The sequence below is a fragment of the Pungitius pungitius genome, chromosome 13 (genome assembly GCF_949316345.1).
Source record: "Pungitius pungitius chromosome 13, fPunPun2.1, whole genome shotgun sequence".
Classification (NCBI taxonomy): domain Eukaryota; kingdom Metazoa; phylum Chordata; class Actinopteri; order Perciformes; family Gasterosteidae; genus Pungitius; species Pungitius pungitius.
In genome coordinates this window covers 3,059,509-3,068,955 of record NC_084912.1, presented here as the reverse complement: position 1 = coordinate 3,068,955, position 9,447 = coordinate 3,059,509, and the positions used below count along the sequence as shown (strand labels likewise).

At 39.2% G+C, this 9,447-nt stretch overlaps 38 non-coding genes across 38 annotated transcripts; all 38 read right to left on the bottom strand.

The window, feature by feature from the left end:
- Positions 1-16: 16 nt before the first annotated feature.
- On the bottom strand, positions 17-90 carry trnat-agu (transfer RNA threonine (anticodon AGU)). Its single transcript has one exon. It is a non-coding gene; the product is annotated as a tRNA-Thr (tRNA).
- A 91-nt stretch (positions 91-181) lies between these two features.
- trnat-ugu (transfer RNA threonine (anticodon UGU)) lies at positions 182-255 on the bottom strand. The gene has a single exon. It is a non-coding gene; the product is annotated as a tRNA-Thr (tRNA).
- A 92-nt stretch (positions 256-347) lies between these two features.
- On the bottom strand, positions 348-421 carry trnat-agu (transfer RNA threonine (anticodon AGU)). The gene has a single exon. It is a non-coding gene; the product is annotated as a tRNA-Thr (tRNA).
- Positions 422-513: 92 nt separating this feature from the next.
- trnat-agu (transfer RNA threonine (anticodon AGU)) lies at positions 514-587 on the bottom strand. The gene has a single exon. It is a non-coding gene; the product is annotated as a tRNA-Thr (tRNA).
- Positions 588-679: 92 nt separating this feature from the next.
- trnat-ugu (transfer RNA threonine (anticodon UGU)) lies at positions 680-753 on the bottom strand. Its single transcript has one exon. It is a non-coding gene; the product is annotated as a tRNA-Thr (tRNA).
- A 219-nt stretch (positions 754-972) lies between these two features.
- Positions 973-1,046, bottom strand: trnat-cgu (transfer RNA threonine (anticodon CGU)). The gene has a single exon. It is a non-coding gene; the product is annotated as a tRNA-Thr (tRNA).
- Positions 1,047-1,138: 92 nt separating this feature from the next.
- On the bottom strand, positions 1,139-1,212 carry trnat-agu (transfer RNA threonine (anticodon AGU)). Its single transcript has one exon. It is a non-coding gene; the product is annotated as a tRNA-Thr (tRNA).
- A 91-nt stretch (positions 1,213-1,303) lies between these two features.
- Positions 1,304-1,377, bottom strand: trnat-ugu (transfer RNA threonine (anticodon UGU)). Its single transcript has one exon. It is a non-coding gene; the product is annotated as a tRNA-Thr (tRNA).
- Positions 1,378-1,469: 92 nt separating this feature from the next.
- On the bottom strand, positions 1,470-1,543 carry trnat-agu (transfer RNA threonine (anticodon AGU)). Its single transcript has one exon. It is a non-coding gene; the product is annotated as a tRNA-Thr (tRNA).
- A 92-nt stretch (positions 1,544-1,635) lies between these two features.
- trnat-agu (transfer RNA threonine (anticodon AGU)) lies at positions 1,636-1,709 on the bottom strand. The gene has a single exon. It is a non-coding gene; the product is annotated as a tRNA-Thr (tRNA).
- A 92-nt stretch (positions 1,710-1,801) lies between these two features.
- trnat-ugu (transfer RNA threonine (anticodon UGU)) lies at positions 1,802-1,875 on the bottom strand. Its single transcript has one exon. It is a non-coding gene; the product is annotated as a tRNA-Thr (tRNA).
- Positions 1,876-2,094: 219 nt separating this feature from the next.
- trnat-cgu (transfer RNA threonine (anticodon CGU)) lies at positions 2,095-2,168 on the bottom strand. The gene has a single exon. It is a non-coding gene; the product is annotated as a tRNA-Thr (tRNA).
- Positions 2,169-2,299: 131 nt separating this feature from the next.
- On the bottom strand, positions 2,300-2,373 carry trnat-agu (transfer RNA threonine (anticodon AGU)). The gene has a single exon. It is a non-coding gene; the product is annotated as a tRNA-Thr (tRNA).
- Positions 2,374-2,466: 93 nt separating this feature from the next.
- Positions 2,467-2,540, bottom strand: trnat-agu (transfer RNA threonine (anticodon AGU)). Its single transcript has one exon. It is a non-coding gene; the product is annotated as a tRNA-Thr (tRNA).
- A 92-nt stretch (positions 2,541-2,632) lies between these two features.
- trnat-agu (transfer RNA threonine (anticodon AGU)) lies at positions 2,633-2,706 on the bottom strand. Its single transcript has one exon. It is a non-coding gene; the product is annotated as a tRNA-Thr (tRNA).
- Positions 2,707-2,798: 92 nt separating this feature from the next.
- On the bottom strand, positions 2,799-2,872 carry trnat-agu (transfer RNA threonine (anticodon AGU)). Its single transcript has one exon. It is a non-coding gene; the product is annotated as a tRNA-Thr (tRNA).
- A 93-nt stretch (positions 2,873-2,965) lies between these two features.
- Positions 2,966-3,039, bottom strand: trnat-cgu (transfer RNA threonine (anticodon CGU)). Its single transcript has one exon. It is a non-coding gene; the product is annotated as a tRNA-Thr (tRNA).
- A 2,551-nt stretch (positions 3,040-5,590) lies between these two features.
- Positions 5,591-5,664, bottom strand: trnat-agu (transfer RNA threonine (anticodon AGU)). The gene has a single exon. It is a non-coding gene; the product is annotated as a tRNA-Thr (tRNA).
- Positions 5,665-5,755: 91 nt separating this feature from the next.
- trnat-ugu (transfer RNA threonine (anticodon UGU)) lies at positions 5,756-5,829 on the bottom strand. The gene has a single exon. It is a non-coding gene; the product is annotated as a tRNA-Thr (tRNA).
- Positions 5,830-5,921: 92 nt separating this feature from the next.
- trnat-agu (transfer RNA threonine (anticodon AGU)) lies at positions 5,922-5,995 on the bottom strand. The gene has a single exon. It is a non-coding gene; the product is annotated as a tRNA-Thr (tRNA).
- Positions 5,996-6,087: 92 nt separating this feature from the next.
- On the bottom strand, positions 6,088-6,161 carry trnat-agu (transfer RNA threonine (anticodon AGU)). Its single transcript has one exon. It is a non-coding gene; the product is annotated as a tRNA-Thr (tRNA).
- Positions 6,162-6,253: 92 nt separating this feature from the next.
- trnat-ugu (transfer RNA threonine (anticodon UGU)) lies at positions 6,254-6,327 on the bottom strand. Its single transcript has one exon. It is a non-coding gene; the product is annotated as a tRNA-Thr (tRNA).
- Positions 6,328-6,546: 219 nt separating this feature from the next.
- Positions 6,547-6,620, bottom strand: trnat-cgu (transfer RNA threonine (anticodon CGU)). Its single transcript has one exon. It is a non-coding gene; the product is annotated as a tRNA-Thr (tRNA).
- Positions 6,621-6,712: 92 nt separating this feature from the next.
- trnat-agu (transfer RNA threonine (anticodon AGU)) lies at positions 6,713-6,786 on the bottom strand. The gene has a single exon. It is a non-coding gene; the product is annotated as a tRNA-Thr (tRNA).
- A 91-nt stretch (positions 6,787-6,877) lies between these two features.
- trnat-ugu (transfer RNA threonine (anticodon UGU)) lies at positions 6,878-6,951 on the bottom strand. Its single transcript has one exon. It is a non-coding gene; the product is annotated as a tRNA-Thr (tRNA).
- Positions 6,952-7,043: 92 nt separating this feature from the next.
- trnat-agu (transfer RNA threonine (anticodon AGU)) lies at positions 7,044-7,117 on the bottom strand. The gene has a single exon. It is a non-coding gene; the product is annotated as a tRNA-Thr (tRNA).
- A 92-nt stretch (positions 7,118-7,209) lies between these two features.
- On the bottom strand, positions 7,210-7,283 carry trnat-agu (transfer RNA threonine (anticodon AGU)). The gene has a single exon. It is a non-coding gene; the product is annotated as a tRNA-Thr (tRNA).
- Positions 7,284-7,375: 92 nt separating this feature from the next.
- On the bottom strand, positions 7,376-7,449 carry trnat-ugu (transfer RNA threonine (anticodon UGU)). Its single transcript has one exon. It is a non-coding gene; the product is annotated as a tRNA-Thr (tRNA).
- Positions 7,450-7,668: 219 nt separating this feature from the next.
- Positions 7,669-7,742, bottom strand: trnat-cgu (transfer RNA threonine (anticodon CGU)). Its single transcript has one exon. It is a non-coding gene; the product is annotated as a tRNA-Thr (tRNA).
- A 131-nt stretch (positions 7,743-7,873) lies between these two features.
- On the bottom strand, positions 7,874-7,947 carry trnat-ugu (transfer RNA threonine (anticodon UGU)). The gene has a single exon. It is a non-coding gene; the product is annotated as a tRNA-Thr (tRNA).
- A 93-nt stretch (positions 7,948-8,040) lies between these two features.
- trnat-cgu (transfer RNA threonine (anticodon CGU)) lies at positions 8,041-8,114 on the bottom strand. The gene has a single exon. It is a non-coding gene; the product is annotated as a tRNA-Thr (tRNA).
- Positions 8,115-8,206: 92 nt separating this feature from the next.
- Positions 8,207-8,280, bottom strand: trnat-agu (transfer RNA threonine (anticodon AGU)). Its single transcript has one exon. It is a non-coding gene; the product is annotated as a tRNA-Thr (tRNA).
- A 92-nt stretch (positions 8,281-8,372) lies between these two features.
- trnat-agu (transfer RNA threonine (anticodon AGU)) lies at positions 8,373-8,446 on the bottom strand. The gene has a single exon. It is a non-coding gene; the product is annotated as a tRNA-Thr (tRNA).
- Positions 8,447-8,539: 93 nt separating this feature from the next.
- Positions 8,540-8,613, bottom strand: trnat-cgu (transfer RNA threonine (anticodon CGU)). Its single transcript has one exon. It is a non-coding gene; the product is annotated as a tRNA-Thr (tRNA).
- A 91-nt stretch (positions 8,614-8,704) lies between these two features.
- Positions 8,705-8,778, bottom strand: trnat-ugu (transfer RNA threonine (anticodon UGU)). The gene has a single exon. It is a non-coding gene; the product is annotated as a tRNA-Thr (tRNA).
- Positions 8,779-8,870: 92 nt separating this feature from the next.
- Positions 8,871-8,944, bottom strand: trnat-agu (transfer RNA threonine (anticodon AGU)). The gene has a single exon. It is a non-coding gene; the product is annotated as a tRNA-Thr (tRNA).
- Positions 8,945-9,036: 92 nt separating this feature from the next.
- On the bottom strand, positions 9,037-9,110 carry trnat-agu (transfer RNA threonine (anticodon AGU)). Its single transcript has one exon. It is a non-coding gene; the product is annotated as a tRNA-Thr (tRNA).
- Positions 9,111-9,202: 92 nt separating this feature from the next.
- trnat-ugu (transfer RNA threonine (anticodon UGU)) lies at positions 9,203-9,276 on the bottom strand. Its single transcript has one exon. It is a non-coding gene; the product is annotated as a tRNA-Thr (tRNA).
- Positions 9,277-9,447: the final 171 nt, after the last annotated feature.

The window sequence follows — 9,447 nt, the reverse complement described above, 5'->3', positions numbered from 1 at the left end:
ACAACCACAGGGGTCTAGGCACCGCTGGGATTCGAACCCAGGATCTCCTGTTTACTAGACAGGCACTTTGACCAACTAAGCCACGGAGCCTCTATTGACTTGTTATTCCACCAATATATATTGTATATTTCTACTCAACAAAGATAGAACTATTAAGAAATAGCAGACAACCACAGGGTCTAGGCACCGCTGGGATTCGAACACAGGATCTCCTGTTTACAAGACAGGCACTTTGACCAACTAAGCCACAGCGCCTCTATTTCCTTGTTTTTCCACCAATATATATTGTTCATTTCTACTCAACAAAGTTGGAATAATTTAGAAAAAGCAGACAACCACAGGGGTCTAGGCACCGCTGGGATTTGAACCCAGGATCTCCTGTTTACTAGACAGGCACTTTGACCAACTAAGCCACGGAGCCTCTATTGACTTGTTATTCCACCAATATATATTGTATATTTCTACTCAACAAAGATAGAACTATTAAGAAAAAGCAGACAACCACAGCGGTCTAGGCACCGCTGGGATTTGAACCCAGGATCTCCTGTTTACTAGACAGGCACTTTGACCAACTAAGCCACAGCGCCTCTCTTGACATGTTTTTCCACCAATATATATTGTTGAACTATTGTTGAGAAAGTTGGAAATATTTAGAAAATGTAGACAACCACAGGGGTTAAGGCACCGCTGGGATTTGAACCCAGGATCTCCTGTTTACAAGACAGGCACTTTGACCAACTAAGCCACGGAGCCTCTATTTGGTTGTATTTCCAGCAATATATATTGTTTGATTCAATACAGCAAAGTTGGAATTATTAAGAAAATGCTTACAGCTACAAGGTACCGCTGGGATTTGAACAAGATCCCTTTGTTTCAAGACAGACCTTTTGACAAGTAGTCTTTTTCCAATAACTGGCATTCTCAGTCATAGATGTGGCATTTTGGAATCCTAATGTTTGCTATAAGGAAGGAAGGCCCCGCTGGGATTTGAACCCAGGATCGCCTGTTTACGAAACAGGCGCTTTGACCAACTAAGCCACGGAGCCTCTATTGAATTGTTATTCCACCAATATATATTGTATATTTCTACTCAACAAAGATAGACCTATTAAGAAAAAGCAGACAACCACAGGGGTCTAGGCACCGCTGGGATTCGAACCCAGGATCTCCTGTTTACTAGACAGGCACTTTGACCAACTAAGCCACGGAGCCTCTATTGACTTGTTATTCCACCAATATATATTGTATATTTCTACTCAACAAAGATAGAACTATTAAGAAATAGCAGGCAACCACAGGGTCTAGGCACCGCTGGGATTCGAACACAGGATCTCCTGTTTACAAGACAGGCACTTTGACCAACTAAGCCACAGCGCCTCTATTTCCTTGTTTTTCAACCAATATATATTGTTCATTTCTACTCAACAAAGTTGGAATAATTTAGAAAAAGCAGACAACCACAGGGGTCTAGGCACCGCTGGGATTTGAACCCAGGATCTCCTGTTTACTAGACAGGCACTTTGACCAACTAAGCCACGGAGCCTCTATTGACTTGTTATTCCACCAATATATATTGTATATTTCTACTCAACAAAGATAGAACTATTAAGAAAAAGCAGACAACCACAGCGGTCTAGGCACCGCTGGGATTTGAACCCAGGATCTCCTGTTTACTAGACAGGCACTTTGACCAACTAAGCCACAGCGCCTCTCTTGACATGTTTTTCCACCAATATATATTGTTGAATTATTGTTGAGAAAGTTGGAAATATTTAGAAAATGTAGACAACCACAGGGGTTAAGGCACCGCTGGGATTTGAACCCAGGATCTCCTGTTTACAAGACAGGCACTTTGACCAACTAAGCCACGGAGCCTCTATTTGGTTGTATTTCCAGCAATATATATTGTTTGATTCAATACAGCAAAGTTGGAATTATTAAGAAAATGCTTACAGCTACAAGGTACCGCTGGGATTTGAACAAGATCCCTTTGTTTCAAGACAGACCTTTTGACAAGTAGTCTTTTTCCAATAACTGGCATTCTCAGTCATAGATGTGGCATTTTGGAATCCTAATGTTTGCTATAAGGAAGGAAGGCCCCGCTGGGATTTGAACCCAGGATCTCCTGTTTACGAAACAGGCGCTTTGACCAACTAAGCCACAGAGCCCTTGTCAGGGATCATAATCTAAAGAAAACCTTTAGTATTGCTAAATTTAAAAAATTGGAATTCACAAAAGTATAATTTGATATGTATTAAAGGTGGAATCATTGAAATGAAAAGGACAAGTTCAGAGGTTAAGGCACCGCTGGGATTCGAACCCAGGATCTCCTGTTTACTAGACAGGCACTTTGACCAACTAAGCCACGGAGCCTCTATTGACTTGTTATTCCACCAATATATATTGTATATTTCTTCTCAACAAAGATAGAACTATTAAGAAAAAGTTAACAAACCAAAGTGGTCTAGGCACCGCTGGGATTTGAACCCAGGATCTCCTGTTTACTAGACAGGCACTTTGACCAACTAAGCCACAGAGCCTCTATTGACTTGTTATTTCAACAATATATATTGTATATTTCTACTCAACAAAGATAGAACTATTAAGAAAATGCAGACAACCACAGGGGTCTAGGCACCGCTGGGATTTGAACCCAGGATCTCCTGTTTACTAGACAGGCACTTTGACCAACTAAGCCACGGAGCCTCTATTGACTTGTTATTCCACCAATATATATTGTATATTTCTTCTCAACAAAGATAGAACTATTAAGAAAAAGCAGACAACCACAGGGGTCTAGGCACCGCTGGGATTCGAACCCAGGATCTCCTGTTTACTAGACAGGCACTTTGACCAACTAAGCCACGGAGCCTCTATTGACTTGTTATTCCACCAATATATATTGTATATTTCTTCTCAACAAAGATAGAACTATTAAGAAAAAGTTAACAAACCAAAGTGGTCTAGGCACCGCTGGGATTTGAACCCAGGATCTCCTGTTTACGAAACAGGCGCTTTGACCAACTAAGCCACGGAGCCTCTATTGAATTGTTATTCCACCAATATTTATTGTATATTTCTACTCAACAAAGATAGACCTATTACAGTTTTTCTCTATTGGTTTGGCTCATTTTTTGAAACAGAAATGACATTCTCAAAACAACATGGACAAACCTCCAAACAACTTAGCAATTTCTCAATACAGAATTGAATTTCTCATTCATTTGGTTAAATTGTAAATGTCTAAGTACATGTCTCAATGTCTCAGTACATCTTTGCAAATGATTAAGTACATGTAGCCTACGTTTAGCACAATTTCCAAGTGAATAGATCTTGTTGATCTAAACTGATTGTTGATTCTCAGTCTAATTGTTTTTCGCTCCAAAACGTCTCAGCGTATTTTCATTGTATAAGTCATCACATGCACAATAGTCTGTTCAATTGTCAAAATTACTCAAGAACATAATACCATGAATAACATTTGATAAATTCACAGTATTACAACAATTGACAGTCAGGTGAAACTAGAACTTTATTTTATCTATTCTTTGACCGGCTTTATTTACAGCACTGTAGTATGCATATAATTTACATTGGTTTTTGTTTCTGTGTTTATTTTACAGTATATTATGCTGCTTTTTACTTTGATGGATGGAAGTTATTTTATGTTTGTGAATGATAATTGCAATTACAATTTCCGGTAGTATGAGTGCAATGTGTGATGTCAAACCTTGGAGGCTAATCTTACCCTAAAATCCTTTTTTATTCTGTTAGCTAGACAAAAAAAACAGTACAGTAACCATTGTCAATGAAGGACTGGGCTAAGACTGGTGGACATGAGGGATTTCAATGGTCCTCTGCCATAGTGACAAAACAACTAAACATTTTGACCTGCAGTGTTTACAGTTTTTCTCCATTGGTTTGGCTCATTTTTTGAAACAGAAATGACATTCTCAAAACAACATGGACAAACCTCCAAACAACTTAGCAATTTCTCAATACAGAATTGAATTTCTCATTCATTTGGTTAAATTGTAAATGTCTAAGTACATGTCTCAATGTCTCAGTACATCTTTGCAAATGATTAAGTACATGTAGCCTACGTTTAGCACAATTTCCAAGTGAATAGATCTTGTTGATCTAAACTGATTGTTGATTCTCAGTCTAATTGTTTTTTGCTCCAAAACGTCTCAGCGTATTTTCATTGTATAAGTCATCACATGCACAATAGTCTGTTCAATTGTCAAAATTACTCAAGAACATTATACCATGAATAACATTTGATAAATTCACAGTATTACAACAATTGACAGTCAGGTGAAACTAGAACTTTATTTTATCTATTCTTTGACCAGCTTTATTTACAGCACTGTAGGATGCATATAATTTACATTGGTTTTTGTTTCTGTGTTTCTTTTACAGTATATTATGCTGCTTTTTACTTTGATGTATGGAAGTTATTTTATGTTTGTGAATGATAATTGCAATTACAATTTCCGGTAGTATGAGTGCAATGTGTGATGTCAAACCTTGGAGGCTAATCTTACCCTAAAATCCTATTTTATTCTGTTAGCTAGACAAAAAAACCAGTACAGTAACCATTGTCAATGAAGGACTGGGCTAAGACTGGTGGACATGAGGGATTTCAATGGTCCTCTGCCATAGTGACAAAACAACTAAACATTTTGACCTGCAGTGTTTAAACAATGACAAAAGGACTTTTCATTTTGGGGGCACTGACTGTTTGTATGAGAAAAGGAATTCGTTGTGACTGATGAGTTGTCTGTTTTGGGAGAGATATGACCTTTTGCAGGTGTGCCATAGTGTTTTGCTAAACCAGCTAGGTTATTTTGGCAAATGTATTTAAAGCTTTGAGAATGTCGTTTTTTCGAGAGATAGATGAGCCACAGCAATCGAGAAGGAAGTTTTCATTTTGGGGGCACTGACTATTTTTATGAGAAAACGATTTGGTTTTGAAGCTTGAGTTAACTGTTTTGGGTGAGATATGACCTTTTGAAGGTGATCTATGTAGTTGTGCTGAACCATATAGGCTATTTTACCAAATGCATTAAGAGCTTTGAGAATGTAATTTCTGTTTCAAGAATTGAGCCAAAGCAATGGAGAAAAACTGTAAACAATGACAAAAGGACTTTTCATTTTGGGGGCACTGACTGTTTGTATGAGAAAAGGAATTCGTTGTGACTGATGAGTTGTCTGTTTTGGGAGAGATATGACCTTTTGCAGGTGTGCCATAGTGTTTAGCTAAACCATCTAAGTTATTTTGGCAAATGTATTTAAAGCTTTGAGAATGTCGTTTTTTCGAGAGATAGATGAGCCACAGCAATCGAGAAGGAAGTTTTCAATTGGGGGCACTGACTATCTTTATGAGAAAATGATTTGGTTTTGAAGCTTGAGTTAACTGTTTTGGGTGAGATATGACCTTTTGAAGGTGATCTATGTAGTTGTGCTGAACCATATAAGCTATTTTACCAAATGCATTAAGAGCTTTGAGAATGTAATTTCTGTTTCAAGAATTGAGCCAAAGCAATGGAGAAAAACTGTAAGAAAAAGCAGACAACCACAGGGGTCTAGGCACCGCTGGGATTCGAACCCAGGATCTCCTGTTTACTAGACAGGCACTTTGACCAACTAAGCCACGGAGCCTCTATTGACTTGTTATTCCACCAATATATATTGTATATTTCTACTCAACAAAGATAGAACTATTAAGAAATAGCAGACAACCACAGGGTCTAGGCACCGCTGGGATTCGAACACAGGATCTCCTGTTTACAAGACAGGCACTTTGACCAACTAAGCCACAGCGCCTCTATTTCCTTGTTTTTCCACCAATATATATTGTTCATTTCTACTCAACAAAGTTGGAATAATTTAGAAAAAGCAGACAACCACAGGGGTCTAGGCACCGCTGGGATTTGAACCCAGGATCTCCTGTTTACTAGACAGGCACTTTGACCAACTAAGCCACGGAGCCTCTATTGACTTGTTATTCCACCAATATATATTGTATATTTCTACTCAACAAAGATAGAACTATTAAGAAAAAGCAGACAACCACAGCGGTCTAGGCACCGCTGGGATTTGAACCCAGGATCTCCTGTTTACTAGACAGGCACTTTGACCAACTAAGCCACAGCGCCTCTCTTGACATGTTTTTCCACCAATATATATTGTTGAACTATTGTTGAGAAAGTTGGAAATATTTAGAAAATGTAGACAACCACAGGGGTTAAGGCACCGCTGGGATTTGAACCCAGGATCTCCTGTTTACAAGACAGGCACTTTGACCAACTAAGCCACGGAGCCTCTATTTGGTTGTATTTCCAGCAATATATATTGTTTGATTCAATACAGCAAAGTTGGAATTATTAAGAAAATGCTTACAGCTACAAGGTACCGCTGGGATTTGAACAAGATCCCTTTGTTTCAAGACAGACCTTTTGACAAGTAGTCTTTTTCCAATAACTGGCATTCTCAGTCATAGATGTGGCATTTTGGAATCCTAATGTTTGCTATAAGGAAGGAAGGCCCCGCTGGGATTTGAACCCAGGATCGCCTGTTTACGAAACAGGCGCTTTGACCAACTAAGCCACGGAGCCTCTATTGAATTGTTATTCCACCAATATATATTGTATATTTCTACTCAACAAAGATAGACCTATTAAGAAAAAGCAGACAACCACAGGGGTCTAGGCACCGCTGGGATTCGAACCCAGGATCTCCTGTTTACTAGACAGGCACTTTGACCAACTAAGCCACGGAGCCTCTATTGACTTGTTATTCCACCAATATATATTGTATATTTCTACTCAACAAAGATAGAACTATTAAGAAATAGCAGGCAACCACAGGGTCTAGGCACCGCTGGGATTCGAACACAGGATCTCCTGTTTACAAGACAGGCACTTTGACCAACTAAGCCACAGCGCCTCTATTTCCTTGTTTTTCAACCAATATATATTGTTCATTTCTACTCAACAAAGTTGGAATAATTTAGAAAAAGCAGACAACCACAGGGGTCTAGGCACCGCTGGGATTTGAACCCAGGATCTCCTGTTTACTAGACAGGCACTTTGACCAACTAAGCCACGGAGCCTCTATTGACTTGTTATTCCACCAATATATATTGTATATTTCTACTCAACAAAGATAGAACTATTAAGAAAAAGCAGACAACCACAGCGGTCTAGGCACCGCTGGGATTTGAACCCAGGATCTCCTGTTTACTAGACAGGCACTTTGACCAACTAAGCCACAGCGCCTCTCTTGACATGTTTTTCCACCAATATATATTGTTGAATTATTGTTGAGAAAGTTGGAAATATTTAGAAAATGTAGACAACCACAGGGGTTAAGGCACCGCTGGGATTTGAACCCAGGATCTCCTGTTTACAAGACAGGCACTTTGACCAACTAAGCCACGGAGCCTCTATTTGGTTGTATTTCCAGCAATATATATTGTTTGATTCAATACAGCAAAGTTGGAATTATTAAGAAAATGCTTACAGCTACAAGGTACCGCTGGGATTTGAACAAGATCCCTTTGTTTCAAGACAGACCTTTTGACAAGTAGTCTTTTTCCAATAACTGGCATTCTCAGTCATAGATGTGGCATTTTGGAATCCTAATGTTTGCTATAAGGAAGGAAGGCCCCGCTGGGATTTGAACCCAGGATCTCCTGTTTACGAAACAGGCGCTTTGACCAACTAAGCCACAGAGCCCTTGTCAGGGATCATAATCTAAAGAAAACCTTTAGTATTGCTAAATTTAAAAAATTGGAATTCACAAAAGTATAATTTGATATGTATTAAAGGTGGAATCATTGAAATGAAAAGGACAAGTTCAGAGGTTAAGGCACCGCTGGGATTCGAACCCAGGATCTCCTGTTTACAAGACAGGCACTTTGACCAACTAAGCCACGGAGCCTCTATTGACTTGGTATTCCACCAATATATATTGTATATTTCTACTCAACAAAGATAGAACTATTAAGAAAAAGTTAACAAACCAAAGGGGTCTAGGCACCGCTGGGATTTGAACCCAGGATCTCCTGTTTACGAAACAGGCGCTTTGACCAACTAAGCCACAGAGCCTTTATTGACTTGTTATTCCACCAATATATATTGTATATTTCTACTCAACAAAGATAGAACTATTAAGAAAAAGCAGACAACCACAGGGGTCTAGGCACCGCTGGGATTCAAACCCAGGATCTCCTGTTTACTAGACAGGCACTTTGACCAACTAAGCCACAGAGCCTCTATTGACTTGTTATTTCAACAATATATATTGTATATTTCTACTCAACAAAGATAGAACTATTAAGAAAATGCAGACAACCACAGGGGTCTAGGCACCGCTGGGATTTGAACCCAGGATCTCCTGTTTACTAGACAGGCACTTTGACCAACTAAGCCACGGAGCCTCTATTGACTTGTTATTCCACCAATATATATTGTATATTTCTTCTCAACAAAGATAGAACTATTAAGAAAAAGTTAACAAACCAAAGTGGTCTAGGCACCGCTGGGATTTGAACCCAGGATCTCCTGTTTACGAAACAGGCGCTTTGACCAACTAAGCCACGGAGCCTCTATTGAATTGTTATTCCACCAATATATATTGTATATTTCTACTCAACAAAGATAGAACTATTAAGAAATAGCAGACAACCACAGGGTCTAGGCACCGCTGGGATTCGAACACAGGATCTCCTGTTTACAAGACAGGCACTTTGACCAACTAAGCCACAGCGCCTCTATTTCCTTGTTTTTCCACCAATATATATTGTTCATTTCTACTCAACAAAGTTGGAATAATTTAGAAAAAGCAGACAACCACAGGGGTCTAGGCACCGCTGGGATTTGAACCCAGGATCTCCTGTTTACTAGACAGGCACTTTGACCAACTAAGCCACGGAGCCTCTATTGACTTGTTATTCCACCAATATATATTGTATATTTCTACTCAACAAAGATAGAACTATTAAGAAAAAGCAGACAACCACAGCGGTCTAGGCACCGCTGGGATTTGAACCCAGGATCTCCTGTTTACTAGACAGGCACTTTGACCAACTAAGCCACAGCGCCTCTCTTGACATGTTTTTCCACCAATATATATTGTTGAACTATTGTTGAGAAAGTTGGAAATATTTAGAAAATGTAGACAACCACAGGGGTTAAGGCACCGCTGGGATTTGAACCCAGGATCTCCTGTTTACAAGACAGGCACTTTGACCAACTAAGCCACGGAGCCTCTATTTGGTTGTATTTCCAGCAATATATATTGTTTGATTCAATACAGCAAAGTTGGAATTATTAAGAAAATGCTTACAGCTACAAGGTACCGCTGGGATTTGAACAAGATCCCTTTGTTTCAAGACAGACCTTTTGACAAGTAGTCTTTTTCCAATAACTGGCATTCTCA